Genomic DNA, 27,797 nt, shown 5'->3' with positions numbered 1-27,797 from the left:
ACTTCTTGTAGTTATGAGGGTACTTCATATACATCCCTCACTATATACAGTGACACATACATAAACATACGTACACACACACACAAACATATACAGAAATGAATATATACACAAATGATGAATTACACAAGTATAAGATCCCTTTAACAGGGCTCCAGCAATTTCACGGCTGCGCTACAGTCAGAAGCAGAGAAGTGGTGAACTGCTTTGAAGAGGAAGGTTCATCGACATGACTGTACTGTGCTGTGCTGTGCTCCAATTTGTCCAATGATGATGATGATGATGATACAACCTCACCATAGGTGACTTTTTACCCGTGGTGGCGAAGTCCGGTAACACACAAACATGAACTCACGTACAGATGCACTTAAACGTACACACTTTTTGACGCACACGCACTACATCACGCACACACTGACCATAAGTAAGCGCGAGCCAACTCGGGGTCCAATCGCATGGGTTCGAACCCTGGGCGTGACAATGGGCTTACACGGGGGTTGAGTACTTGGGTACCTGGCTTAAGCTAGGACGTGTGTGTGTGTGTGTGTGTGTGTGTATGTGTGTGTATACATACACAGGAGTCAAGGCACGGTATGTATATTCAAGGCTAAAAGACGGGGCAACACGAGGGTAAAGCTCTCTCCCTGTGACACACAAATAGTAACCACAGACGAATCTACCCACAATATACATACAGATCTGGCAGACACTTTTCAAAATTACGTCATTAATCATGAACCAGTACAATACAGAGAAGGCGGCTCATTACAGAGCAGAGGGTGGACCAGTAGGGAGCAGAAGGCGACTCATTACAGAGCTGAGGGCGGCTCAATACAGAGCAGAGGGCAGCCCAGTACAGAGCAGAGGGCGGCCCAGTATAGAGCAGAGGGTGGCCCAGAATGGAGCAGAGGGCGGCCCAGTATAGAGCAGAGGGTGGCCCAGTATGGAGCAGAGGGTGGCCCAGTATGGAGCAGAGGGCGGCCCAGTACAGAGCAGAGGGTGACCCAGTACAAACCAGAGGGTGGCCCAGTACAAACCAGAGGGTGGCCCAGTATGGAACAGAGGACGGCCCAGTACAGAGCAGAGGGCGGCCCAGTACAGAGCAGAGGGCGGCCCAGTATGGAACAGAGGGCGGCCCAGTACAGAGCAGAGGGCGGCCCAGTACAGAGCAGAGGACGGCCTAGTATAGAGCTAAGGACAGTTTTTTTCCTCGCGTTTTCGCAGAAGGATTTCGCAGCACAGTTAACGTCCATGTGGGTGGTGTGTGGAGGACTGAGATGGGTAACTCTCCGCTTCTCGTGTGGCCAGTACCTGGATGGCACCTAACGTGGCCACTACCTGGATGGTACCTGACGTGACCACCTGGATGGTATCTGACGTGACCACCTGGATGGTATCTGACGTGACCACCTGGATGGTATCTGACGTGACCACCTAGATGGTATCTGACGTGGCCAGCTGGACAGTGTCTGACGTGGCCACTTAGATGGCATCTGACACGGCTTACTGGATGGCATCTGATGTGGGCCACTTGGATGACATCTGACGTGACTATCTGGATGGCATATGACGTTGCCACCTGGATGGCATCTGACGTGACTATCTGGATGGCATATGACGTTGCCACCTGGATGGCATCTGACGTGGCCTCGCTACACAGCCTTTAGCAGAGCGATCATGTACATGGCTGGTATCACCTGTACCTAAGAATGAATCTCTTAGTAGCCATCCATCCATCCATGCATAAGGCTGCAGTGCTGCCCATGTCGCATCACTGGTATGTAGCTACCCCGTGGTGCGTCACAGGTCTACAACTGCCCCGTGGTGCGTCACAGGTCTATAGTTGCCCCGTGGTGCGTTACAGATCTATAGCTGCCCCGTGGTGCGTCACAGGTCTATAGTTGCCCTGTGGTGCGTCACACGTCTACAACTGCCCCATGGTGCGTCACAGGTCTACAGCTACCCCATGCAGCGTCACAGGTCTACAGCTACCCCATGCAGCGTCACAGGGCAATAGCTACCCCATGCTGCGCCACAAGCCTATAGTTGCCCCGACTGCGTCACGAGCCTGCAGCTGGCTCTGTGACGACTGGGTCACATCCAGTGTGGCGGCTAACTGAGGCTCGTCAAAAAAAAATGTGTAGCTGGTTCAGACCGCGTTCTGGACGGAAGAGAGTATACGGGTGGCTCTGTCTTCGTCGAAGAGCACACCCAGCTGAATCTGGCTTCAACACAAAGCGAGTAGGATGTCTTGTCTTCTTCACAAATACTGGGACTGTTTCTGGCCTGGACACAGAGTTCGTAGGTGTAGTCTGCCTGCTTCACACAGGATGGAGTTGACTGTGATTTGGTCAAAAATCATGCAGGTGTCTGGCCAAGTGGCTTCATGAAGTGTGTGATTAACAGTGTTCTGGTCATCAAACAGGCAGGTGCCTTTGTCTGCGTCGTTAAACACGCACTTAAATGCTCAATACCTCACAAAAGTGTGCGTAGCTGTCCCATGTTCTGTCACAACACGCGGCCACCATAACCATAAATTAATCGCGTGTAAATTAGACTCGCTGGCAACGACAGAGAAATTAATTTAATGAGAAGTAAACTCGTCGATCCCTTCACTGACTTCTCGTCAAAGCGGAAATTACAGAAGAATTTTATGGCCCATTTTATCTGATCGAACAGTAAATTTGCTGTAAATTTTGTTAATGAATAGTTCACTGGGTAATTTCCACTTGTTACGATCTTGATAAGCTTTTATAACTCACGTGCTGCATTACTCTCAAGCTAAAGTTGCTCAAGCTGGAGTGAGGATCAGTAATTATCCTTCTTACATGTCAAACACTGTATATATATAAATATATATATATATATATATATATATATATATATATATATATATATATATATATATATATATATATAAATAAGAGGGATGAAAATGGCGAAAGTGAGTTATCTCGAAAAAAGAGGTTTCTGTGAAGAGATAACGGACGAGATATCTTGAAAAATAGCAAAAGGTGAAAGTAAATGAAGTTATGGGAATAGGTGAGGGAAGCGGTGCTTACATGTGCGAAAGAAGAGTGTTGCATGCGGATGGTTTTAGATGTGGGCATGGATAACAGGGAGTGAGTGGTGGGATGAGAAGGTTAAGTTGCTAGTGAAAGAAGAGAGATATATGGACGTCGCTTCCAGGGAAGGAGCGCGAGTGATTGGGAGACATAAAAGAGTCAGAGGCAGGAGGTCAGTAAGAAGGTAAGGAGGCAAATGATATAGCTGAGCTGAATATCAGAAAACTTCTTCAAGAAAAATATATATAAGATTTAGAAGGAGGCTGGATGAGGAAAACAAGTAAAAAATGAAAGCATGAGTGAAAGGGGGAGGAGGTTACAGATGGCATAATAACATGCGGTGATGAGGTGAAGGGCGGGAGTGAGTGTTTCAAGGGACTGTTGAATGTGATAAGGTGGTAAATGTGGGGTGTTCTGGAGGTGACTGAGAGAGAGAGCCATGACAAATGTCATGGTGAAAAGAGAATAGGTGGTGAAAGCCTTGCAGAAAGTGAAGTGCGGCAAAATGCTTGGAGATGATGGGATTTCAGTTGAATTTCATAAGAAATTGGATAACAGTATTTCTGATTGGTTAGTTGGGATTTTCACTCAATGTATGGAACATGATGAGGTGCCAGAGAATTGGCGGAATGCACATATAAGACAAGGGGAAGACAAATGTGAATGTTCGAATTATGGAGGAATAAGTATGCTGAGCGTACCTAGCAAGTTAAGCGAATGGCGATTGAGAGGGTGACGGCATACTCAGAGCATCTGACTTGGGCGGAAGACTTTAGTTTCATTTCAGGAGTGATATAGGATGTATGGATAAGGTGTTTGCTATGAAGCATTTGTGTGAGATGTAGAGAAAGAGATGGATTTGTAAGTGGCATTTATGGACCTGGAGAAAGCACATGATAGAGTTGATAGAGATGCTTTGTGGAGGGCATTTCGAATATATGGTGTGGGTGGAAAGATATTAGAAGCAGTGAGGAGGTTATATCAAGAGAGTAAGGGCTGTGTGCGAGTAGGCAGAGAGGAGAGTGAGTGGTTTCAGGTGAAAGTGGGTTTGTGGTAAAGGAATATGTTGTCACCATGGCTGTTTTATCTGTTTATAGACTGGGTGGTGAGGCAGCTGTACGCGTGCAGTCTGTTGGGAGTCGGGGGGAGGGCCTGGGAGGCAAGTTAGTCACTGTTTTATGATGAAACACCGCTGGTGGCATATTCGAGAGGAAAACTGCAGAAGCTAGCTTCTGAGATGGGAGAGTTGATAGAAGGAAAATTTGAAAGTACATAAACTAAAAGCAAGGTTATTATGCTTAACAATGGAGAAAGACACGTTATTTAGAGATGAGTTTAAATGGAGTGAACCTGGAAGATGTAGTGTTTATGCCAGCTGTAAGGGGACATGGCAGCGATTGGAACAATGGATCTGAAGTAAATCATTGATTGGGTGAGGGGGTTAAGGTCCTGGAAGCATTGAGGATAGTGGGGAAAGATATATCACCGTCTGTGAGGCAAAGATAAATAAGTTTAATGGTATAGTAGTTCTGACGGTGTTGTATGGATGCAAGGCGTGAACCCTATATAGAAAATTACGGAACAAGATAGATGTGTTGGAAATGACACGTTTGAAGATTTGACGAAAATATGTGGTACTGAGGAGGGTTGACCGGATAAGAAATGACAGGATGAGAGAGAAATGAAAAAGCAAAAGGAGTATGTCTAAGAGAGATGAAAAGGGTGTGCTGAAATGGTTTGGACTTATGGAGAAGATGAGTGACGAAAGGATGTCAGAATTGAAGGAAAGAAGGAAAAGGAGGAAACCAAGGATGAGGCGGAAGGACGGAGTGACAGATCTTTTGAATGTTCGGAACCTGAACATGCAGGAGGGTGAGAGGCGAGCAAGGGATTAAGTGAACTGGAGCGATGTGACATTCTGTCAATGGGCTTAGCTAGGGCATAATTAGCTTTTCAGGGAAAACCACGGAAAGGTCTGTGGGGTAGATAGAGTTGTGCATTATACATGACAATGGATGTGAGCGAAAGAGGCCATTTCTTCGTCTGTCCCTGGCGATACTCTTTTAACGCAGGAAATGGTGAACAGGCATGAAAGATGATATAGATAGATAGATAGAACAGATAGATGTAAAATGTGTGTGTGTGTGTGTGTGTGTGTGTGTGTGTGTGTGTGTGTGTGTGAGTAATAGTGCCCAGACTTTACAATGACCAGGATACATAAATTTCAGCGAATATTGATCCCTGATCATATCAGTATAACAAATACACACGCGGCTTCCCTCCTCGATCGTAACCAGGCCCAGGGACTCCCACAGGAACGACTCCCCTCGTGTTGGATCCCTTAAATCTACTTGGTTTTGGTATGATTCTCTTACTTACACGGTTTACAGTGTTCCGTCGTGTGCAGTCTGTGGTCCGGGCTTGGAGTGACCCGTCATTAGATTAAGGGTTCAAGAAGAGAGAGGTAGTAGTTTGCGATGGCCCGTGTGATGGTTACTGTAACGCGAAAATGATGGTTATTTTCCCCCCACGGTTCATATCAATTAAGCGTAATAAATTAATGATAGTAGTGGTAATTACAGGCGTGATGATAATGCTATAACATTATCACGTGATAGAGAAGAGGCGCTAATGACAGATACAACGTTTGCTTAAATAGAAACATGCACAAAGGTAAATTGTTATAAAAATTGGCTGGCAATTGGTATCATAATTGACCATTTGGAGCTATCACAAAGGTAATTAAGGTAAAGCTACAGTAGATTATAGTCATTACGCTGAGATAGCAGTTATTGCTGCCACCGTCCATATGGACGACTTCCGCCTCAGCCGCCAGCAATTTCTCGACTCACGTGTCGGTCAAGGCGCTGCTACTCTGGGGCCTCTGGGGAGGCCTGAGGATATTGGGGGTGTGGATTCAGCTTCTGGCGAGGCCTGGGGGAAGAAGGTGCCTCTGGGGTTATTTTTTGGGGGGGAGGTCTGGGGATATGAGGGTGTGGTGGGGAAAGAAGGTGTCTCTGGGGTTAGGTTGCAAGGAGGCCTGGGGATATGGGGGTGTGGGTTCGGCTCATGGGGCGGCCTGGGGGAAAAATGTGCCTCTGGGGTTAGTTTGTGGGGAGGGTATGTGGTGTCTCTAGGGTCAGCCTGTGGTATGGCCTGGGGAAGCTGGGGAAGGGAGTGTCTGTGTAAGGTTAGCTTTTGGGGGCGCCAGGGGGAAAAAGGCGTTGTCTCTGGGGTTAGCTTCTGGGGCGGCCTGGGAGAACAGGATGTCTTTAAGATCAACTTCTGGGGCAACCAAGGGAGGAGGAAGGGGGGAAAGAGGAGGAAGAGAGGGGTGTCAGTGGGGTCAGCTGTGAAATACAGTGTCTCACTTGGGAGACGAAGGCAGAGGTGGGATTACAGACTTGATACGGAGGGAGACTGCGGAAGTATAGGAGATGGTGATGGTGAGAAGAGCTGCGGTGATGATTCTCGATGAGAACCGGTGAGTCAGTGTTAACGAGCACTTGTGGTCATTATCTATGTGTTACGGGGGGAGAGGTTTACCCTCGTGTTGACCCGTCTCTTAACCTCATACATATATGTACCATGTCGTAATCATCCGTATATACACAGATATACGCACACCATCATTCGACAGGTGCCTTAAAAAGGGGAGAGTGAACAGCTAGGTTGGTTGTGAGCCGGGCGCCCTGTACGGGACTCGAACCCCAGCCCCGTTGATAAGTTTCTTGTATATGTTAAAAAATGCTGAAGAACATGAGTTGGTGTTCGTAAAAGCTGGTGAGTACTGGTAGATATTGGTAGGTACTGGTGAGTGCTGGTGAGTACTGGTACGTGCTGGTGAGTACTGGTGAGTGCTGGTGAGTACTAGTGAGAAACAGCGTCGATGAATACCCACAGCAGAAGTACTTGTGAGTCGAAACGTACTTTGGTCAAGTCACCGTAAGTCACGATGGGCGATGACCAAATGTAATAATTGGTGATGTCACATAGTATAGTGGTCAGCATCATTGACTATGAGTTGTCACAGCACGCCCAGGGTCGGTCCCACATGGGTTCGAATCCTGGGCGTCGTATATGACCTGCACCCAACCCACGTGTTCATCCTCTCCTCGGGGCTGGTCGATAACTGGGCACATGGCTTAGGCGGCGTTGTGTTTGTCTATTCACACATATAGCAGTAAAGACATGGTGAAATAATACAAAGTTGAGAGACGGGGCAACACGAGTGTATAACTCTAACCGTAACATACAAATAGTAAGCAAACACAAACACACACACACACACACACACACACACACCAGGGCTCGTTGTACAACACATGATAAACAAGTCTGGTCATTCTTGTCGATTTCCTCTTCGCTTTGGCCTTGTGGTATATATCGCCATGTCATGGATAGCTTTCCCGCGATGTGTTGCTCCCCCTGCCACCCGAGACTAGTAATACTCAAGTGATAATGACGGACAATTGTGTTTTCATTTGCACTTTAAACTGCAGGAGTAACACAGCGGGGCATGACCCTGGCTGCTATTACTCCTCCTCATTCTCTCATATAACGTATTGCCTATTCTCAAAAAGATTCATTTCTCTTTGTGATAAGTGTATAACGCAGAGGAATGCCTTGTGTAATCACTTGAAATATATGGAAATAATTGTTGTCATTAATGAATGCAAGTGATTTATGAAGCCTGAATCAGCATACATATGTACTTTATTTATTTTGTATACATATTCGCCATTTCCCGCGTTAGCGAGGTAGCGTCAAGAACAGGTAACTGAGCCTTAGAGGGAAAATCCTCACTAGCCCCCATCTTTAGTTACTTCTTTTGGAAAATTAAACAGGAGGGTAGGATTTCCAGTCTCCCACTCCCTTCCCTTTTAGTCGCCTTCTACGATACGTAGGGAACATGTGGGAAGTATTCTTTCTCCCCTAGCCAAAGGAATATGTATATATATATATATATATATATATATATATATATATATATATATATATATATATATATATATATATACACATACACATATACCAGAAGCAATCATCACTTCCTCAGTGGTAAAGGTCAAATGGGTGCTAACATTACAGGATCAGGTCCACAGCCCTGGTAAGTCAGCCTCTAAATGACCTCCCATCTGCACTAACTGTAACTGGAGTACGAGGCGGAGGTAACTTTGTCATTCATGGGGAATGTCCATAAGAAAAAGCCGTTGTTAATAAGGTAGCACTACGACAAGGCTTTCTTATCTAGCGAGTATGTAAGCGCCTGAGACAGAAGCAAGATAAGGGAAGCGGCTTCACTCGTATCTGCAGCTGTAGTGATGGCGGTGGGGTATGTTACTGTAGCAGCTGTTATTATAGCACGACCAGCCACACTGACACCAGAAGTACAGTGATACTTGGTTAAGTAGCAGCAGCTATAGTAGTATGGTAGTCGTAGTAGTAGTAGTAGTAGTAGTAGTAGTAGTAGTAGTAGTAGTAATAACAGAAGTAGTAAAAGCGGTAGTAGTAGTAGTAGTAGTAGTAGTAGTAGTAGTAGTAGTAGTAGTAGTAGTGGTAGTAGTAGCTATAGCTGAAGTTGTAGTAATGCTTGCGAAACTAACGTAAATATTCGTTGTAAGATCACTAAAATTCACGTCACTTTTACCAACCGTTGCGAGAGGAGGACCTTCATCAGGCCCACAGTAACAGCAGCGGTACTTTTAATGGTGATGTAATTTACTAACGCTAAACATAGCCAGTCCCCTCCTCATCAGTCTCCTCGCCTCACGCCACGCAGCCCACGAGTCAAAGGATAATTTGGCCAGAATCATGCCATCAAAAGCGCCTTGGTGAACCGGTTCGCTGGCTAATTAGCGCCGCTGACTTTCAGTCCGTTGGATCAGGTCCCATCCCCGGCTCCGGCAGGCGTTGGCGCACACACACACACAACATCCAGCTGTTCATCCCTGTGCTCGTTGGTAGATAAACGGGCACACTGACTAGAGCTCAGATAAAGCACCACAGGTTTAACAGGCCTAGCCAAGAGAGAGCTTGTATCTCGGCTCAACACTCCCCAGTAGCGCCCACGTCCGGGGACATTGCCCTCACTGGCGGACCTCGGCAGAGTACCAGGTGCTGAAGACCAACAACAAACATCAAAAAAATCCCCTGCATATCGACCAGACATTTCTCTGTGGAGGACGAAAGTCCTGCAGTGAACTTCATGAACAGTTACTCGAGGTCTGATTTAGCGCACACGTCACTGCGCACGTTTCCGCTGCGCTCTGACTGACGTGTTCATGTGAGGGTTAACTGCTGATGTACTCGATAGTTCTTCAGCCGCCACACTGGCTTACAAGCTTCCATACCGAGCCGCACCAACGCTTTTATCATGTTTGTACATCTATCTTCAGATGTAGCGAATACATCATTAGATATAACTATATCATTAAGTACGACAGATTTCCCGTAAGAGTGACTGTACTTCTGTGCCTTTTTGTAACGAAAGCATATGGCGCATTTTTTGGGTGGGGTCATTACGTAATAACTGATGAAAAAAATGAATGAAATGGTTTAGGTATGTCTTCAAAATTACGGTTTAGTTTAATTGCAAGATGATGATGAACACTGGGGAGCAGGTGGTCAAGCGCCGTCCTTGCAGAACTTGCGTTCACGCCCGAGCCGTGGCAGTCTCTCCTCAGTGGGAGGAGTTCATCTCACCCGTCCCACTGTACCCAGGTGGCGGTGGGAGGAGACCCAGTCCGTCCGGGAGGGTCACGCAGGACCATCAGTGTGTGGAGCGAGGGATCCGCGTGTCACCGGCGAATCTACGATCGAGGTAAGGACGACTTGCGAAGTGCCTCTGTACGACCCTGCTCACGACGCCCATGCAAAGCTGAGAGTAAAACTTCACACCCAAGGGACGACCTGTCACACGACAAGGCTTACACCTGGCACATCTCTAACGCTAACATTCGTACTCCTAGCAGAGTAATCCAAGTTCTTTTTTTATGTTGAAAGCTCCAGTCAAGAACAATAGTCCACATCAAGGCCATGCCTTGATGAGGAGAATTATGGAACAGAAAAACAAAAGACAGGGGAAAGTATTCACGAGTGTTTCAGAAAGACAAGAACCTGTCTTTTGAAATGTGTCAGGTCATAGTTATTGGGGAAGGCATGAGAAGGTAGAGTTCCAAAGCTTCGACGTGTAGGGAAAGAAACAGGTATCAAAACGACCCACACTCGAGTTTCTGATGGCCACACAATAAACGGATCAGCTTCATAGGTTCATATGTATACACTCATCCTTCACTAGATTCCTCTTTGTGATTCACTGAATCAAAATAGCATTGAATCACATGTTTCATTACTCCCTTGAGTAGAATATAAAAAGGAAATGATATTCCTGCTCACATCAAATAAAGTTTCCCAGATAGCATTAATCCACGATTTCCATTGTGAAAATTAAAGTAGCTCCACTGGATGTGTACGACTCATTTGAAGGTACACGTTACACCCATAATCAGAAATAGTGACAGAGATCCAAGTTGCCATAAGAAATCATGCCCGAGCACGGTAATGCGTCAAGCACTGAGCCATGTAAACATCATCAACATCATCATAAGAAGTATCCATATCTGACTCGTCTTCCTCTTCCGCAGTCTGAGGTATACAAACTTCTTTGTACTAGCTGTATGAAAAGTGACAGATACCAAGGCATTCACGTGAGCACTGGCACTTACGTAAGCTGAAGATCCAACACCTCAGTTGATGACAATACCATCCTTCTCCATCACTGTGTCAATGATAGTCAAAACTCTATCGTCACATTCCACCCTGGCAGCCGGGTATGAGTACATGAGGGGAAAAAGGTGATGAGTCTACAATGATGAACGTTGCCCAGACCCTACTTCATCTGTGTCACTCTGGAAAAACTGGTAACATTTTTCATTTAATCGCATATTATTAATAGCCTTCAAAAGGACTATGGTCACGAAAAAATCTTGATTCATCTGTAAGAGTTCTAAAAGGAATCAATGGCATCCAGCGCAAAAATGTATATCCTAATTTTTTACCTCACATCCATCAAGCACCTTTAGGATGCCCAGTTCCCCATAGACTGCACAGTTACTCAATGTCTCAAACGCTTCATACGAATGATCCCACATCAAGGCAAGCGCTACGTGCACATTCACCAGTTACTGCCAGGTTCATGTCTTGGGTGAGACTTGTCAAGGTCTTCACATCACATCTGAGACACTGTTTCACTTCTTGTACGAGTAAAACATCACGCAGAATCTACACATTGTTTTCATACACTAAGCCAGTGGTTTCCTATGTGAAATTTGTGTTGCATCATCTGCTTCCTCATTGGTGTTGTTGTGCAGTACATAGGCAAGTTACAGGGGAGATCTGAGAACCCTGTGTGTTCAGTATATAGATGTACATGTCTTGGGTAAGGTCAGCACACATCATGCTAGTAGTGTGGACTTCGTCTCCAGACATGGAGGCCAGTGGATTCCGTCTCATATAGGATGAGTTAACCTTACTTATATGGACGGCAGAGCGTTACATACGGCAGGTTAAATAGCAGCGTGGATACAATCAATTATGACACGGAGGATTACGGTCTTGCAAGGCCTAGGTACAGGAGGAGACCATCCTCGCGAACGTCTTTGTCTTCGTAAAGATCATAAGACCTGGAGACCTGAAGTCGGTGATAAAGAGGCCTCTATTATATAGTGATGGAGGATGGGCTTATATGGTATGTTCATTAACATACACTGAGGTGTATATACTCTAAGAGTACGCTCTGCCTCCCAGATATATCTGTTTCTCATTCTAGCAGTGACCATTGTAATATCACACTGTCTAGTCCTGGTCTCTTGCTGACTGTATGAACTTCTAGGAAAACAGTATTTGTCATAGCACTTGATGCTAGCAGGACCCGGTCGCTAAGCATAGCTGAACAGATTTATCGTCGGCATCGCGCATTAGCACGGACCTAACAGCATCACATGGTACATCCATGGTGCGTGATCCACGTCTGGCTTAAGAGAGGCCTGTCTGGCCACCCATTCAACATGATCATGATGACTGAACCCAGTATGAGAGGGAATACTGGTTGAGAATGTCATGTATGTTACATACACCACTTGGCCACTTAAAGCCTTCCTTTAACCTTGGATTTTCTTTGTCCTTAATTACGCAATTAACGTCTATCAAATTCTGACAGCCAGACTGTGTGAGCTTCTTTGAAGTTATTACCGACTGAAACGAAAGAACACTAGGACTTGTTTGTTTGTTTCCTCCGCTGTTTCAGTAGACATCTACTTGTTTGCTTACGAACAGTATCAATTCACTCGATTCCCCGTACATTTCAAACGGCTGAAGGAAACACAAGCAAACATCAAACATCCCAGCAAATGTAGGATTTTTGAAACAAAACTTTTGTATACGACACACGCCATCAGTTACGTTACTAATGATGTATTGACTGGATATCAGAATTCGTCGCAGCTCTTTCCCAAAGCAGCTTTGCTGATGATTCACGGATCCAATTATCTTTCTTCGTTCTTAGCTCTGACACCAGCACTAGCATTCTCCCGTCATGGCCACGTCGAGGGAGAGGCGACATAATGAATATAAAAAAGACAAAAGAGCCACGAAGACCACAGACTACCAGAGGGATATGAAATGTTAAACCTGCTATGAGTTGCTGCCAAGAGACAGTGGTCAGAATAGCTTCCCCATTTAAGGTTCTTTTCCCTCTTCTGATCCGTTCCCTTAAGACAGCTGACGCCTGTAGCTGAAGGCAGCCTCCTCGGCAAGTGGTCATGTGAGTACTAATATCCCATTTAAGATCTGTACCATTATTAACAGTGGTAAGCCTTCCCATCCACCCACCCACCTCCGGAGCTTTAAGACGGTCCTTGATGATGAAGGGATTAGCCCATCAGCTCTCTGACTCCGTGTATTAAAAACGTAGGTGATTCTCTGAGTTCGAAAAATGCTGGTAACTTTTACGGAATAGATGAGACTGGCGGAAAAGAGTATATATTTTCGTTTTATAGGCTGCTTGCAGTGCTTGTATCATTGAGTAATATGAGAGATTCATGAGTTAAACAGAAAATTCACTTCCACGGCCATCATGATAAGACCAGAAGCCCTTAAAGAGAATATCAGAAATTTCCTAATGTCTTCTCCACTCGTTCCTGATCTCATAGTCTGTTTTCTTCTTCTTCCAGTGACTTCCTGTTTTCCTCTAAGCTCTTGATGTCCTCAGTCCATCTGGTTCTGGGACGTCCCTCTGAACATCATCCTTCAGGTGTTCAGTTCAAATACTTCTTGGTATATCTCGTGTTTTCCATTCTGTGTATATGGGCATACCACATGACCTTACTCTTTACATTCATTTCTATTACTGATGTAACATTCACGACCTCTCTTATCTTAGTGACTATCATCTTATCCACTCTTGTATCTTCTCGAATTAAGCTTCAATGCTCCCATTTCGGCAACCTGGATCTGTAGACTAAGAACTAAAGATACAAACTGAAGTGCTGTATCACTTAATTTAATTCATAATTTACTACAGCAGACATGGAGAAAAGTCCCTCAAGCGTCTCCAGTTATGTGTAGAAAGTGAGGACACTTATTTACGTTGTTAAGTACTCCGAGATGACACCCAACAACCTTGGCTGGTCCTGGAGCCGTCCCAGCCCCGGCATCCCCTCCTGCCCCGTCTGGGGTAAGGTACCTTATCTGGTTATCGTGAGAAGTCCGACCACACTTAGCGCCCCGCTGTGTTCGGGGCCCCCCACACATTACTCACAAGCCGAGCCCTAGCTAGCTAGTGATAGTGAGCCTCCACACCGCCTCTCACAACCCCACAAGGAATAGCCAGAGTCATGTGCCAGGGATATGGTGCTTTCGAAGTCGTAATTGGCTTAGGTGATTTACCATAGAGAATAACTGAGGTTGTCGGAACAACTGAAGCTTTAGTGACTACAGTTGTGCTAGTAAAAAGTGTAAGTTAGTAGTAGCAGTAGTACTGTAGTAGTAACAGTAGTAGTAGTAGTAGTAGTAGTAGTAGTAGTAGTAGTAGTAGTAGTAGTAGTAGTAGTAGTAGTAGTGGTGGTGGTAGCAGTTCCTTTTGCCAAATGTGCCAACTCTTTATCACGACGGTACGATCCTTGTGCACGACGCTAAGACCCTTGTGTGTCATAAGATAAGGGCAAGGCAAAGTCCAGTCCATCATATCTAAGGGTCGTGCCATGGTGCTCTAGGGTCTTAAGTCGTGCTCAAGGGTCGTACCTTCGTGCTCAAGGGTCGTACCTTCGGGCTCTAGGGTCATACAGTCGTGCATAAGAGTATTACCGTCGTGCTCTTGGGTCTTACAGTCGTGCTCAAGTGTCTTACAGTCGTGCTCAAGGGTCTCATCGTCGTGCTCAAGGGTCATACCGTCGTGCTCAAGGGTCTTATCGTCGTGCTCAAGGGTCATACCGTCGTGCTCAAGGGTCTTACAGTCGTGCTCAAGGGTCTTATCGTCGTGCTAAAGGGTCATACCGTCGTGCTCAAGGGTCTTACAGTCGTGCTCAAGGGTCTTATCGTCGTGCTAAAGGGTCATACAGTCGTGCTCAAGGGTCTTACCGTCGTGTTCAAGGGTCATACAGTCGTGCTCTTATTATCGTGCTGAAAGACCTTACTTTCGTCATCCAAAGGATTCAGAAAACTACTTCTGATCTTGATATACATAGCCGTACGAGGACGGACCAACGGACGTCTTAAATTGTCTACTGCACCTTCAGGTGAATAATGAACGACACCATCTCTCTCAGACTGTGTTATTACTGAACGAGACCATCTCTCTCAGACTGTGTTATTACTGAACGAGACCATCTCTCTCAGGCTGTTATTACTGAACGAGACCATCTCTCTCAGGCTGTGTTATTACTGAACGAGACCATCTCTCTCAGGCTGTGTTATTACTGAACGAGACCATCTCTCTCAGGCTGTGTTATTACTGAACGAGACCATCTCTCTCAGGCTGTGTTATTACTGAACGAGACCATCTCTCTCAGGCTGTGTTATTACTGAACGAGACCATCTCTCTCAGGCTGTGTTATTACTGAACGAGACCATCTCTCTCAGGCTGTTATTACTGAACGAGACCATCTCTCTCAGACTGTGTTATTACTGGACGAGACCATCTCTCTCAGGCTGTGTTATTACAATCAAACATTTTTCAATTCATATGAACATTTACTCTGATAACAACGTCGTTTAGTTTCACTAAGCAAAATATTAAAGCTATACGACCCTATCATCTCACCTGATTATGAAACATCATTTGCCCACACACACACACGTCATTATTTCCGAAGAAAACTCATGATTACTGGAAAACCCGCGAATGGCTTTAAAGATACCCACTTAACCCGGGATAATTACCGGATAATTGGCTTATTATACGTTAAATCACCTCCTTACGATATAACGCCGTAATAACAATTTGCCGAAGCCAGTAAAAGGCATCGGGAACACGAACAGCTCGAGCTGTGGAACAAGACGGAAGAACACCATCTCATGGTCAGGGTCCATCACCGCCGGGGTCCAACATCACCCTGGTAATCTTATAGCCCCGAGTGGCTGGCTGGTCCGCTGTAATTACCGCCGGCCAGCCACACTGTAGCGCCAGACCCCGTGGTTACCCCAATAGCCGAGGACATCGATTCTCCTCGGTCCGATTTGATGAGGGTTAATCTGTTTTAATAACAAAACCCTTTAAACGCTTAAATCTGCCGACTGCCGTCCGGCCGGGGCCTAAGCCCAAGGAATGAGGGAGTACTTTAAGGTCTTTGGAATCCCTTAATTGAGTCTCGATCACCTGCGTCGAACGTCCATGTCCCGCCTTTATCTTTCCTTCATTGAATCTGATTCTCGTAAAACTGTAGTGTGTGTTCATTAGCCTCAGTCGTATTGTTACATTTCGTCGCCATATACCGAAACTGTGTCGATCCTCGGACTATAATTTCACTGACAATAACAGTCTTTCAAGATGTTCAACTGAAGTGAGTCTTTTTTCAGAGACAAATGTTTTCGTCTTCATGTTTATGATAAGTATCCTCAAGCCACAGTGTGACTGAACAGCACAATCAGAAGATGCTTCTATGAGATGGTCGAACATCAACACAAACCCTGGTGAAATCAGAGAAACAAGAGACCATTGCAAATATGTATATGTATCTAGCAAAAGAAAATGGAGAGAGAGAGAGAGAGAGAGAGAGAGAGAGAGAGAGAGAGAGAGAGAGAGAGAGAGAGAGAGAGAGAGAGAGAGAGAGAGAGAGAGACTTCCAACGTCCACTAGATTATGGCATGATGGATTATCTTTATCTCCAGGCAGGCAGGCGTTACATGCATTTAAAAATGATTGTCAAGTAGGGCGAAGTAGAGTGGCGTGCGACAACGGTGAGCTCATCAATATACCCCTGACTACCTGCATATTCCCTGGTCTCGCTGTACTATGAGGACCCCCACCATCAACCTGGTCTGTCATACACATGCAGACAACATGTGTCTGGCCAGGCGGAGGCACACCGTCACAAGGCTGCAACCCGGAGGGAGGTAGAACAAGGATCCTACGAGAGGCTCAGGGAGGACTCGTGTCTAACATGGGGAGGGAATGGGTCAGGGCGTAATGGCTGCTCACACGATGATAAGAGCGAAGGTTCTCGTCCAGGAGGGAGACAGATGGGCCACTTCTCCCCGGCCAGCACAAGACGTGAATGGCAAAGGGGGGTTAGCGGGTCAGGCCAGCAGCGTGGCGGCCGCTGCTAATGGCGTCCCCCGGCGTTATTAAGAGATGATCCTCGCCAGGTTTAGTCCATCTCGAGATTATACTTACAAGGGAAAGTTGTAAATGAGACGTGGCTTAAGATCAGATCCCTTATATTAGGATTAATATGGCAGGTTTAAGAGATAAGGAAGGATGTATTACAACGCTACACACACTGAAGGTCACCTGGGCAGGAGGCTGGCTCCTGATTTGTTTGGCAAACACCTAGTCAGTCTAGTTAGCATTCACATTACGTATAATTTACTTACATTTTGCAAATATATATATATATATATATATATATATATATATATATATATATATATATATATATATATATATATATCCTAGTGGTAGCGCTCCCGTCTGCCACGCAGGGGTCATGGGTTCGAGCCTGGCTGTTGAAGATGTGTAAGTTCAATGAAAGTGCGCGTTCATATGGACTATATTTCATGTGCAATGCACCGAAATCACAGCTCCCAATCCATATTTATGCCCCTGGACGCTTCACTTGCCCTGGTTCAGTTCATTAACAGCACGTCGGCCCGTGTATACAACACTGTTCCTATTCATCCTATTCCTTGCAAACTTTTAAACATCCTACATTTTCAGGCCCCGATCACGCAAAATCACTTTTACTCCATCCTTCCATTTCCAGTTTGGTCTCCCGCTTCTCCCTGTCCCCTTCACTTCTGACACACAACCTCTCGTCACCCATTCTTTCCATATGTCCAAAACATCTTCAGCTCTCTTAACATTTGCCGGACTCCGCCTGCATGAGCCTACACCGCCAGTGAAAAGTCACCTTTGGCTAGACTGTAATACTGGGAGTAAAGTCTCGTCAAAGACTTTCTCACTCCAAGGAGTTCACATTTCCCTGTTTCTGGAAGTGGCGCAGCATTGGGCGGCACGAGCTTCTGAAAAGTCATATATATATATATATATATATATATATATATATATATATATATATATATATATATATATATATATACCTTCTTTCAAACTATTCGCCATTTCCCGTGTTAGCGAGGTAGCGTCAAGAACAGAGGAATGGGCCTTTGAGGGAATATCCTCACCTCGCCCCCTTCTCTGTTCCTTCATTTGGAAAATTAAAAAAAAAAAAAAACGAGAGGGAAGGATTTCCAGCCCCCGCTCCCTCCCCTTTTAATCGCCTTCTACGACACGCAGGGAATACGTGGCAAGTATTCTTTCTCCCCTATCCTCAGGGATTACATACATATACATACATATATATATATATATATATATATATATATATATATATATATGTATGAGTGAGGAAAGATTGACCAAGAGGATATATGTGTCGGAGGTGGAGGGAACGAGGAGAAGTGGGAGACTAAACTGGAGGTGGAAAGATGGAGTGAAAAAGATTTTGTGTGATCGGGGCCTGAACATGCAGGAGGGTGAAAGGAAGGCAAGGAATAGAGTGAATTGGATCGATGTGGTATACCGGGGTTGACGTGCTGTCAGTGGATTGAATCAGGGCATGTGAAGCGTCTTGGGGTAAACCATGGAAAGCTGTGTAGGTATGTATATTTGCGTGTGTGGACGTATGTATATACATGTGTATGGGGGTGGGTTGGGCCATTTCTTTCGTCTGTTTCCTTGCGCTACCTCGCAAACGCGGGAGACAGCGACAAAGCAAAAAAAAAAAAAAAAAAAAATATATATATATATATATATATATATATATATATATATATATATATATATATATATAAAGATTTCTAAATATTCTGTAGTCATATATCTCCCTTATGGTACATCTAACCCTTCAAGGAAAATGATATATCAAATTTCCAATGTTTACAATTGACTTTTACCAGAGAATCATTTACAGTAAAAAAAACTTTTTTTTTTCCAAACATCAAACATCGTCAGCTGAGCTAAAGTAAACTGAGGACATAGAATGTAAGATTAACACATTTGAATTATATATATTGCTATTCTAAACCTATATATACCAAGGCGATCCATACGCATGTGGGTGGAGGCCTGTACGCTAACGTCAATGGCCCAAAATAAAGAAAACGTGCTGGTACAGGGCTAACGAAAACGTAGATTCATCTACACTGCACACACTTTCTATACCTTTCCTCACAGTATCCATACCTTCCCCTCACAGTATCCACACCTTCCCTCACAGGATCCATGCCTTCCCTCACAGTATCCACACCTTCCCTCACAGTATCCGTACCTTCCCTCACAGGATCCATGCCTTCCCTCACAGTATCCACACCTTCCCTCACAGTATCCGTACCTTCCCTCACAGGATCCATGCCTTCCCTCACAGTATCCACACCTTCCCTCACAGTATCCGTACCTTCCCTCACAGTATCCATACCTTCCCTCACAGTATCCATGCCTTCCCTCAAAGGATCCTGGCAACTGAGGGGTCAGGACAGCGTAACGAGGCGACGTCGATGGTCGAGGAGCCACGGCCAAGAAGTGTAGGAAAAGTGTTGCTGGTCGTTAGCTGGGGCACGAGACCCAGGTCATTCATGGATGCTTGTTGAGGGTACAACTCCAGAGTTCTCTGTATCCCGGTGTTTTGAATGTCGATAACGAAGGTTTTCTCCCTAATGTAAATATGAAGCTTCATGTACTTGTATCAATCTGCATTTCCTTATATTGCCTTATCATCCTTGTGTTTTCTACCATGATCTGTCATGCATAAATATGACTGACTCATGTCTCCTAGTTCAGTCCACGTCACCCCCTATATACCACATTGCTCTATTCATTGCTATCCAACGTAAGACCCTCGCCCTCTTTAATACTCAGTCTCCAACAGCCAGTAGATACAGCAGGAAACTGAATAAACAGAAGTCGTAAAATGTGGGAAAGTCCTTGTGGGATAAGACAAACGTCTTGAGTATTTGCTAAGTTGACCAGTGGTGGAGAACACCACGACACTGAAGTAAATGTGTCAGAGAAAACTGGGGTCCAGAGACGCAGCCCCACCGAAAGTAAGATTCCCTCTCCCTTCTTACAACAAAGTAACAACAGATTAGTAACCTCACACACACACACACACACACACACACACACACACACACACACACACACACACAAAACTTCATCTTTCCCTCTCTGTCTTTCTCTAATGTTGCAGCATGTTCTCTGACTCACAGAGATAATGCAAAACAATTTAGAAAGACCTGTTTCACAGTTGAATCTATACCTGCCTCCTGTGAGCCACCTGGAACTAGCAAATGATGCTCGTTCCTCCCTTAGTCGTTAATGAACCTGGTGCTCTGACCAGTAGTTGGATTTCCAGTGTGACTCAATGACTGGAGGTCACCTGTTGACGTGACCTTGTGTAATGTTCCTTTCTGACCCAGCACGACAGTAATGACCTCCTGAGGGCGGTCAATACATCCTACTGGACGCCGAACTCACAAGACATATTTCAGCCTAATGGCACGACCAATGATGCTGTGTAAGATAACAAGTGAAGGGATAAATCACTGAGCCTTAACGCTATCGCGCACTGTACTACAACGGTAGCCTTTAATACCCATGAAAGGAGGTGATTGCGAATGAAATGTAGAGGCCATATCTAACGTGGCTGCCAGCAGAATGTCAGTTAGGCAGTGGAAATATCCATCGTCATTCTGCGTGGGTGAAGGAGGACTCACCCGTCGTTTCTTTGATTCGATGTGCGTCTCAGTGGGGTAAGAACACAGTCTTTGACTTCAAAACCCTACAAAGGGGGGAAATAGGTGGGGACAGTGGTTTCTCAGACAATGCTCATTGCGCGTCTCTGTTATCACTCAATGAACAGACCGCCTCGCCAAGTTTACGTGGATGCAAAAGAAGAACTTTTACTCAACCAACATGCGATTATGATCTCCACTTACCAATCCTTAATTACTGCCTGCAAAGGCATAATTTCTGGTATATACTCATCCTATGTTAGCTGAGACGGCAGGGACAATAATATATATATATATATATATATATATATATATATATATATATATATATATATATATATATACATATATATATATATATATATATATATATATATATATATATATATATATATATATATATATATATATATATCCCTGGGGATAGGGAATTAAGAATACTTCCCACGTATTCCCTGCGTGTCGTAGAAGGCGACTAAAAGGGGAGGGAGCGGGGGGCTGGAAATCCTCCCCTCTCGTTTTTTTTTTTTAATTTTCCAAAAGAAGGAACAGAGAATTGGGCCAGGTGAGGGTATTCCCTCAAAGGCCCAGTCCTCTGTTCTTAATGCTACCTCGCTAACGCGGGAAATGGCGAATAGTTTAAAAGAAAAAAGAAATATATATATATATATATATATATATATATATATATATATATATATATATATATATATATATATATATATATCCTAGCATAAGAAAGGTACCCAGTTTACAGACAAGCCCCACTGCGGAGGATGAACATCTGGGCTGACTGCAGACCGACTGCCGCGACCAGGATTCAAACTTATGCGGGCTCAAACTCGAGGGCCCCAGAATGCGTCACATTCGGCAGCATTAACCGCTACACCTAGCAGGCCCTTTCTTCCGTTGATGTCTACTTTGTTCAAAGCACATTTACAATGCATCGCCAGTCTTCTGATCTGGCAATCACAATAGACTCACACTTCACACTGTCCAACATATATGAATATCTTCTCCGTTCTCTGTCTTCCACTATTCCTCCTTTCTTCTTCCTCTCAATTTCTTCCCAATTTCCCTGGTTCTGCTTTGTTCCTTGTGTGTACGAGTTTTCATGGTGAATGCTAGCGTCATCTGCCTCATGGAAGCCACAGCAACATACTGAGTTCCTCGGCAGATGTTCCGAGCGACCACGTAGGCTCATCCAGACCTGAGGTTAGGTTAGGTGATGTTGCTACCCTCCTGCTGTGACAGCAGGAAGGAAAGACAAGCATGATATACATGAGAGAGATACACGTTACCTTGCTGCACCACCACCTGCCTGCGCGACGTGTTGTCCACACCCTCCTACACACACACACACACACACACACACACACACACACACACACACACACACATATACACACACGCGCGATGTGTTGCCCACACCTCCTTCACACACACACACACACACACACACACACACACACACACACACACACATACACACACGCGCGATGTGTTGCCCACACCTCCTTCACACACACACACACACACACACACACACACACACACACACACACACATACACATGATGTGTTGCCCACACCCTCCTACACACACACACACACACACCATAACACGAGAGGAGTCCCCGAGACATGTCAGGACTTTGGCTAAATTCAACTCATAAACAAGTGTTGTTCCTTTACGTCCAAAACATGTGAAAGAAAGATTAAGATATGGGACTGTACATATTCCTTCAGATTGAAATTTTTGCCTTGATTCAACTAAGAAAAATCTGTTCTTTGCTTCTGGAGTTTCTACATCGAGGTTGTAGGAGGCACTGAGGTCGGTGAAGGAGCAGGAGGGCTGCAAGGACGGAGGGAGTCGAAGAGGATGGGCAAAAGCGGAACAGATGTGGAAGGAATAGGAGAGAGGTGGAGAAAAGGGACGAGATTCGATACCGGATTGGAGGGATGGGAGCATCGGGAGAAGGAGGAAGAGGAGGAGGAGGAGGAGGCAGAAGAGGTGGGTAGGGCGAAGGGACCGTCACCTCGCCTGGAAGACATAATCGAGGATCAGTGGAGAGAATGGAAACCTAATTGCTGCCCTTGGCGTGGTGATGCTTATCACATATTGCAATGGGTTACCTGCTGTGTGCACTCTCTGTATACCCTTACCCTGTGCACCTTAGGAGTCCTGCTGCTGTACGTGTTACCTGTGTACACCCACTCTACTAACCTGTATGTACCGCTCGAGTTTTACTCGTTGTGTGTACCTGCTGTCTTGTCACAGTATGTACCTCACATCTGGCCACTATGCGCACCTGCAACCTATCATATATATATATATATATATATATATATATATATATATATATATATATATATATATATATATATATATATATATATATATATTCTTTCTTTCTTTCAAACTATTCGCCATTTCCCGCGTTAGCGAGGTAGCGTTAAGAACAGAAGACTGGGCCTTGGAGGGAATATCCTCACCTGGCACCCTTCTCTGTTCCTTCTTTTGGAAAATTGAAAAAAAAAAAAAAAGAACCGAGAGGGGAGGATTTCCAGTCCCCCGCTCCCTCCCCTTTTAGTCGCCTTCTACGACACGCAGGGAATACGTGGGAAGTATTCTTAATCCCCTATCCCCAGGGATATATATATATATATATATATATATATACATACATATATATATATATATATATATATATATATATATATATATATATATATATATATATTACTTACTTCCTGCCTGAAGGATTATCAAGGCACCCCGTCGCTATTTATCAGTATAAATTTGTTGTATGAGATGATAAGATCTGGAATTGTTCTGATACATTTTCTCGGAAGATTGCGAAGTGTTTACACCACCTGGCCGAAGATCATTAACATACTGCATTTGGAGCGTTTCATCTCCTTATTATGACCATCAACTATTGAGAAATTTCGTGTTCTAGTATATACCTCGTGGAGAACGAACTCAATAACTTAGCCTATATATACCAAGTCATCCCGCTCTGACTCCAAAAAAAAACAGACCTGGCCGCGCAGGCCGACCTGTGACGTCACGCGGCCCTGAACCCTCAGTTGCGAGGTAACTGTGAGGGAAGGTATGGATACTGTGAGGGAAGGTATGGATACTGTGAGGGAAGGTATGGATACTGTGAGGGAAGGTGTGGATACTGTGAGAAAAGATATGGATAATGTGAGAAAAGGTACAGAAAGTGTGAGCAAAGTGTAGATTGATATACGTTTTCGTTAGCCCTGTGCTAGCACGTTTTCTTTGTTTGGGGCCGATGACGTAGCATACAGGCTTCACCCACATGCGCATGGGTCGACTTCGTATATATGTCTTCATATACATACAGCTCAGTGACGCACAGTGGATGCAATTCAAACCCTCGAAACACTCGGGTAATGAGAGTGGCAGCGGAGTTAACAGAGAAAGCAATAAGCAGATGAAAGAGTGAGGGGTGTTAGTCCCATGTCATTACCAGCACATAACACACACGCACACCGGCAACCTTATCTTTCACTTATGATTATAATCATCGACACGTGCGCACGAGTATGGATGTACTCGTACATCACCACGACGGATGATCACATTTGTTCTCGTTATTTCAGAACTCCCTCCCCAGCACACGCTAACACGGAGCACATCTTTCCATTACACACACACACACACACACACACACACACACGTTACAGTCCACTAACTGGTAATCTCCCAGCAGCACATCATCAAAACAAAACTTGGTTATCAGTGAATGTCATGAAACAACCAATAGTTCAACACACTCACAATACAGCCACAACGCCAGTGGAAAACAGTCTACTCTCAGTTAACACAGGTTTCAGCACACCCAGGCATCTGTGCACACTCAGCTCTCAACCCATCTAGATATCGGCACATCTCTGCACTATACCATACGTAGCATGTAACACCATACCAAACCATATAGCGTTATGACAAACAATAATACACCATAGAATACCATGCCACATTATAACAAGGCATGTCACACCATAACAAGCCATGTCACACCATAACAAGCCATGTCACACAATAACAAGCCATATCACACCATAACGAATCAGGTAAAGGCATAACAAACTACATCACCCCACAACCACGTCACAATAATCCGACACCCAAGCTGACCCACACTCAAAAACGCAACACAATGTCAGAACAACAAGCCCAAGTGATACACTTAATTACGTTACACATACAACGTAGCTCATCCATAAAACACACCCACAAAACAATTACACTCTCACATCACATTGTTTCATGCTGCAACACATCCAAACTACGACACATAATTATATCAATGTTGTGACTGCTCAGTCAGTACTCGGAGTGCTATGTGCCTTTGCTTTACTGTGTTTTAAGGAACAGCTAAGAGTAATCAGTAACGACACTGTTTGGGGACAGCACTGACATAACTCGTGGATTTTGAAGGAACTCGTGTTAATGGACTCCTTACACCTAATAGATTGAAAGGGATCCTACGATGTCAAGAAAATGGAGAGGACTGTGAAGATCAGGGAGAAAATATGTGGTTATTCAAGGTAAGAGTAAGTGAAACACTCGTAGAAACCTCAACTTCCCCTTCACCCTAATTTTCAGCGTTACAATGTTTGCAAAAAAAAAAAAAAAAAAAAAAAAAAAAAACGTCCGACGCAATACATTTTCAAAGCTGATATCACATTCACGTTTTGGTACTTATTCACCTCTCCATTGGCCTTGATCACCATGTGCAGACGTCTGGGCATGGAACTGGCAAGGTTCCTGAAGTATTCTAGGTCCATGTCTTGGGTCCGTAGGGTCTTGATCTTCTGAAATAAGAGAGCCACTGATGAGGTGTTGGAGGATGCAAGCATGCCTTTCATCTGGTTTCAGCAGTTCTCGATTGGGGCAAGGTCTGGGAAGTTTCTAAGCCACTCCTCTGTTGAATATCATTATCTGATAAACAGTTCATCACCTTTCTAGCCTTATGGTAGGGCACTGTCCTGCATAAAGTGATCACATCCGTGAAATTCATAATAAGGAAGCAGATGGTCCTCTAGCATCTTGATGTACTCCATTCATTGTCGTGTTTTTGGTAAGAAGCACATTCCTTCTCTACCCATCGCGCCACTAAAGCAATCCCAGATCACCACACTATCTGGGTGTTTCACCGTCTTCACTGTGAAACGAGAGTCATACCAGCTGGCGCTATCTGGCCTCCTCACCCTCCACTGCCTCAACTGGACACACTTGAAGGAACTATCATCTGAAAACATCACCTCGCTCCACTCTTGCTCACTCCAGTCCTTGTGTTTCTTCGCAAATGCGAGTCGTTTGCATTCCATTTCAATTGTAAGTAGGGGTTAGTCAACTGGCTTGTGGGAGGGAGTATGGTGGTCTTTTAAAGGCAATGGTGAATGGTCTCCTAAAAGCTTAGGATGGCTTTTCTTGACTTCAGTGGCTGAAATGCTGGGTTACTTCAATCCATCTCGTCCATGAGGTTATCTGTAGATCTACCAGAAGTCTTCCTTGGGCAACCAGGGATATATGTTGTTGGTTGGAATGACGATGTCACGAAGGACACAAACACTGGCAAGCATTCGCTTGATCGAGCCTTATGAGCACCCAGTACGCCTAGAAATGTCGTGTGTATCCACATTTTCTTGCTTCCAGGCGAGAATTTGATTTTACTCCTCCTTGAAGAGGTAGGAGCCAACTATCTTGAAGCACAGGTGAAAAAAGCGAAATTTCCAAAATGAAGTGGCGGCCAGGAGGATTAAAGAAAGAACATCCTTCCTTAAAGATAGCCTGATGCACATTGAGGCTATTTCCGGTGCTCAGAGCGTTAGAAACATCGTACATCTGAGCGACCAGATGTACGATGATTTCACCCTGACTGTGTCAAATGCTTGTACCCACAACAAATTGTAGCTGTATATCGCCTTTGAAAATATACAGGGGGGAGGAGAACAAGATTGCTTTCGTACACTGCATAATCGAAATACATCAAAATTATTGTCCATCCCTTCTAACGATCAAAAGTGTCTGTTGCAAGTGTTTTTTTTTTTGTTTGTTTGTTTTTGGCTGAGACGCGCTTGCGTCCACACAAGCTCCCTAGCAACTGGATCAAACAACATGCAATAATGTTTCTTCATATAACATCGAAAATAATGTAAATTTCTGCTGCTGGGGTAATATTACGTGAGATATTCTTTTTTTTTTCGATTCCTACAAGTGTTCATCTTGCTTTACGATGATAATTAACCTCACAGTCCCTCTGTTCTTCATAGCCATCTTTAATATCATCATGCTATATCACAGGACGACTTCTGAATGTATCTTATCAGCGCCAGTGTAAGTCAGCTACGGACGGGGCGTTGATATACGTCTCTGCTAAATCTTATGAAGTAATTCGACGTTTGACCCTAAAGTACAAACGAGTCAACTGAAAACTCTGGGTAACTTGCCAAAAATATTTGCCTCTCCTCTCTTTTCCTCGGCTTCCCGAATTCATCCCACTAGTATGAATGGTGGTGGTGCGAGGTCACCTTTTTCGTTTTTTCTTGGTCCAATTGAAGATCAACATTGTGCATTTCCGGGGTTTCTAAGAAATCACATTTCTATCATACTCCCAGGATGAATGACTGTGACTATTCGTTTCCTCTTACACGTTATATATCGAGTCGGGTTTGTTGCCATGTCAAAGAAAATGGTTCGTTCTCTTGATCATTAGCATCCACAATCAATACTGAGTCTCTCTAATGTCAGGGTGGTCGCGTGGGCTGGTGGTGAGGCGACAGCTGTTGTGTGGGGAGAGGTGAGACAGGTGTGCAGGTCTGTGGGAAGAAGTGGGGAGGGGAGATGCGGACGTGTGTGTGTGTGTGTGTGTGTGTGTGTGTGTGTGTGTGTGTGTGTGTGTGTGTGTGTGCGCGCGCGCGCGCGCGCGTTGAGGCGTGGGAAAGGGATATGTGGATATGAGACAGGTGTACGGTTAGGTGTGGAACACGTGTTTGAGATAGTCTGGAAACGGATGCGTAGAAGAGGTGTGAGAGAGGCGTGTGTGGAGGGTACTTTGGGAGAGACGTGTATGTGGATGTGGGAGACGGGCGTGGTGACGCGTGGGAGAGGTTTGCTAGGATGTGTGGACCTGGAGTATGAGGGAGGTGTGGACCTGGAGTGTGAGGGAGGTGTGGGCCTGGAGTG

The sequence above is a fragment of the Panulirus ornatus genome, chromosome 37, assembly GCF_036320965.1.
Source record: "Panulirus ornatus isolate Po-2019 chromosome 37, ASM3632096v1, whole genome shotgun sequence".
NCBI classification, from domain to species: Eukaryota; Metazoa; Arthropoda; class Malacostraca; order Decapoda; family Palinuridae; genus Panulirus; species Panulirus ornatus.
The sequence above is the reverse complement of the archived record's forward strand: the minus strand, read 5'-3'. Positions refer to the sequence as shown.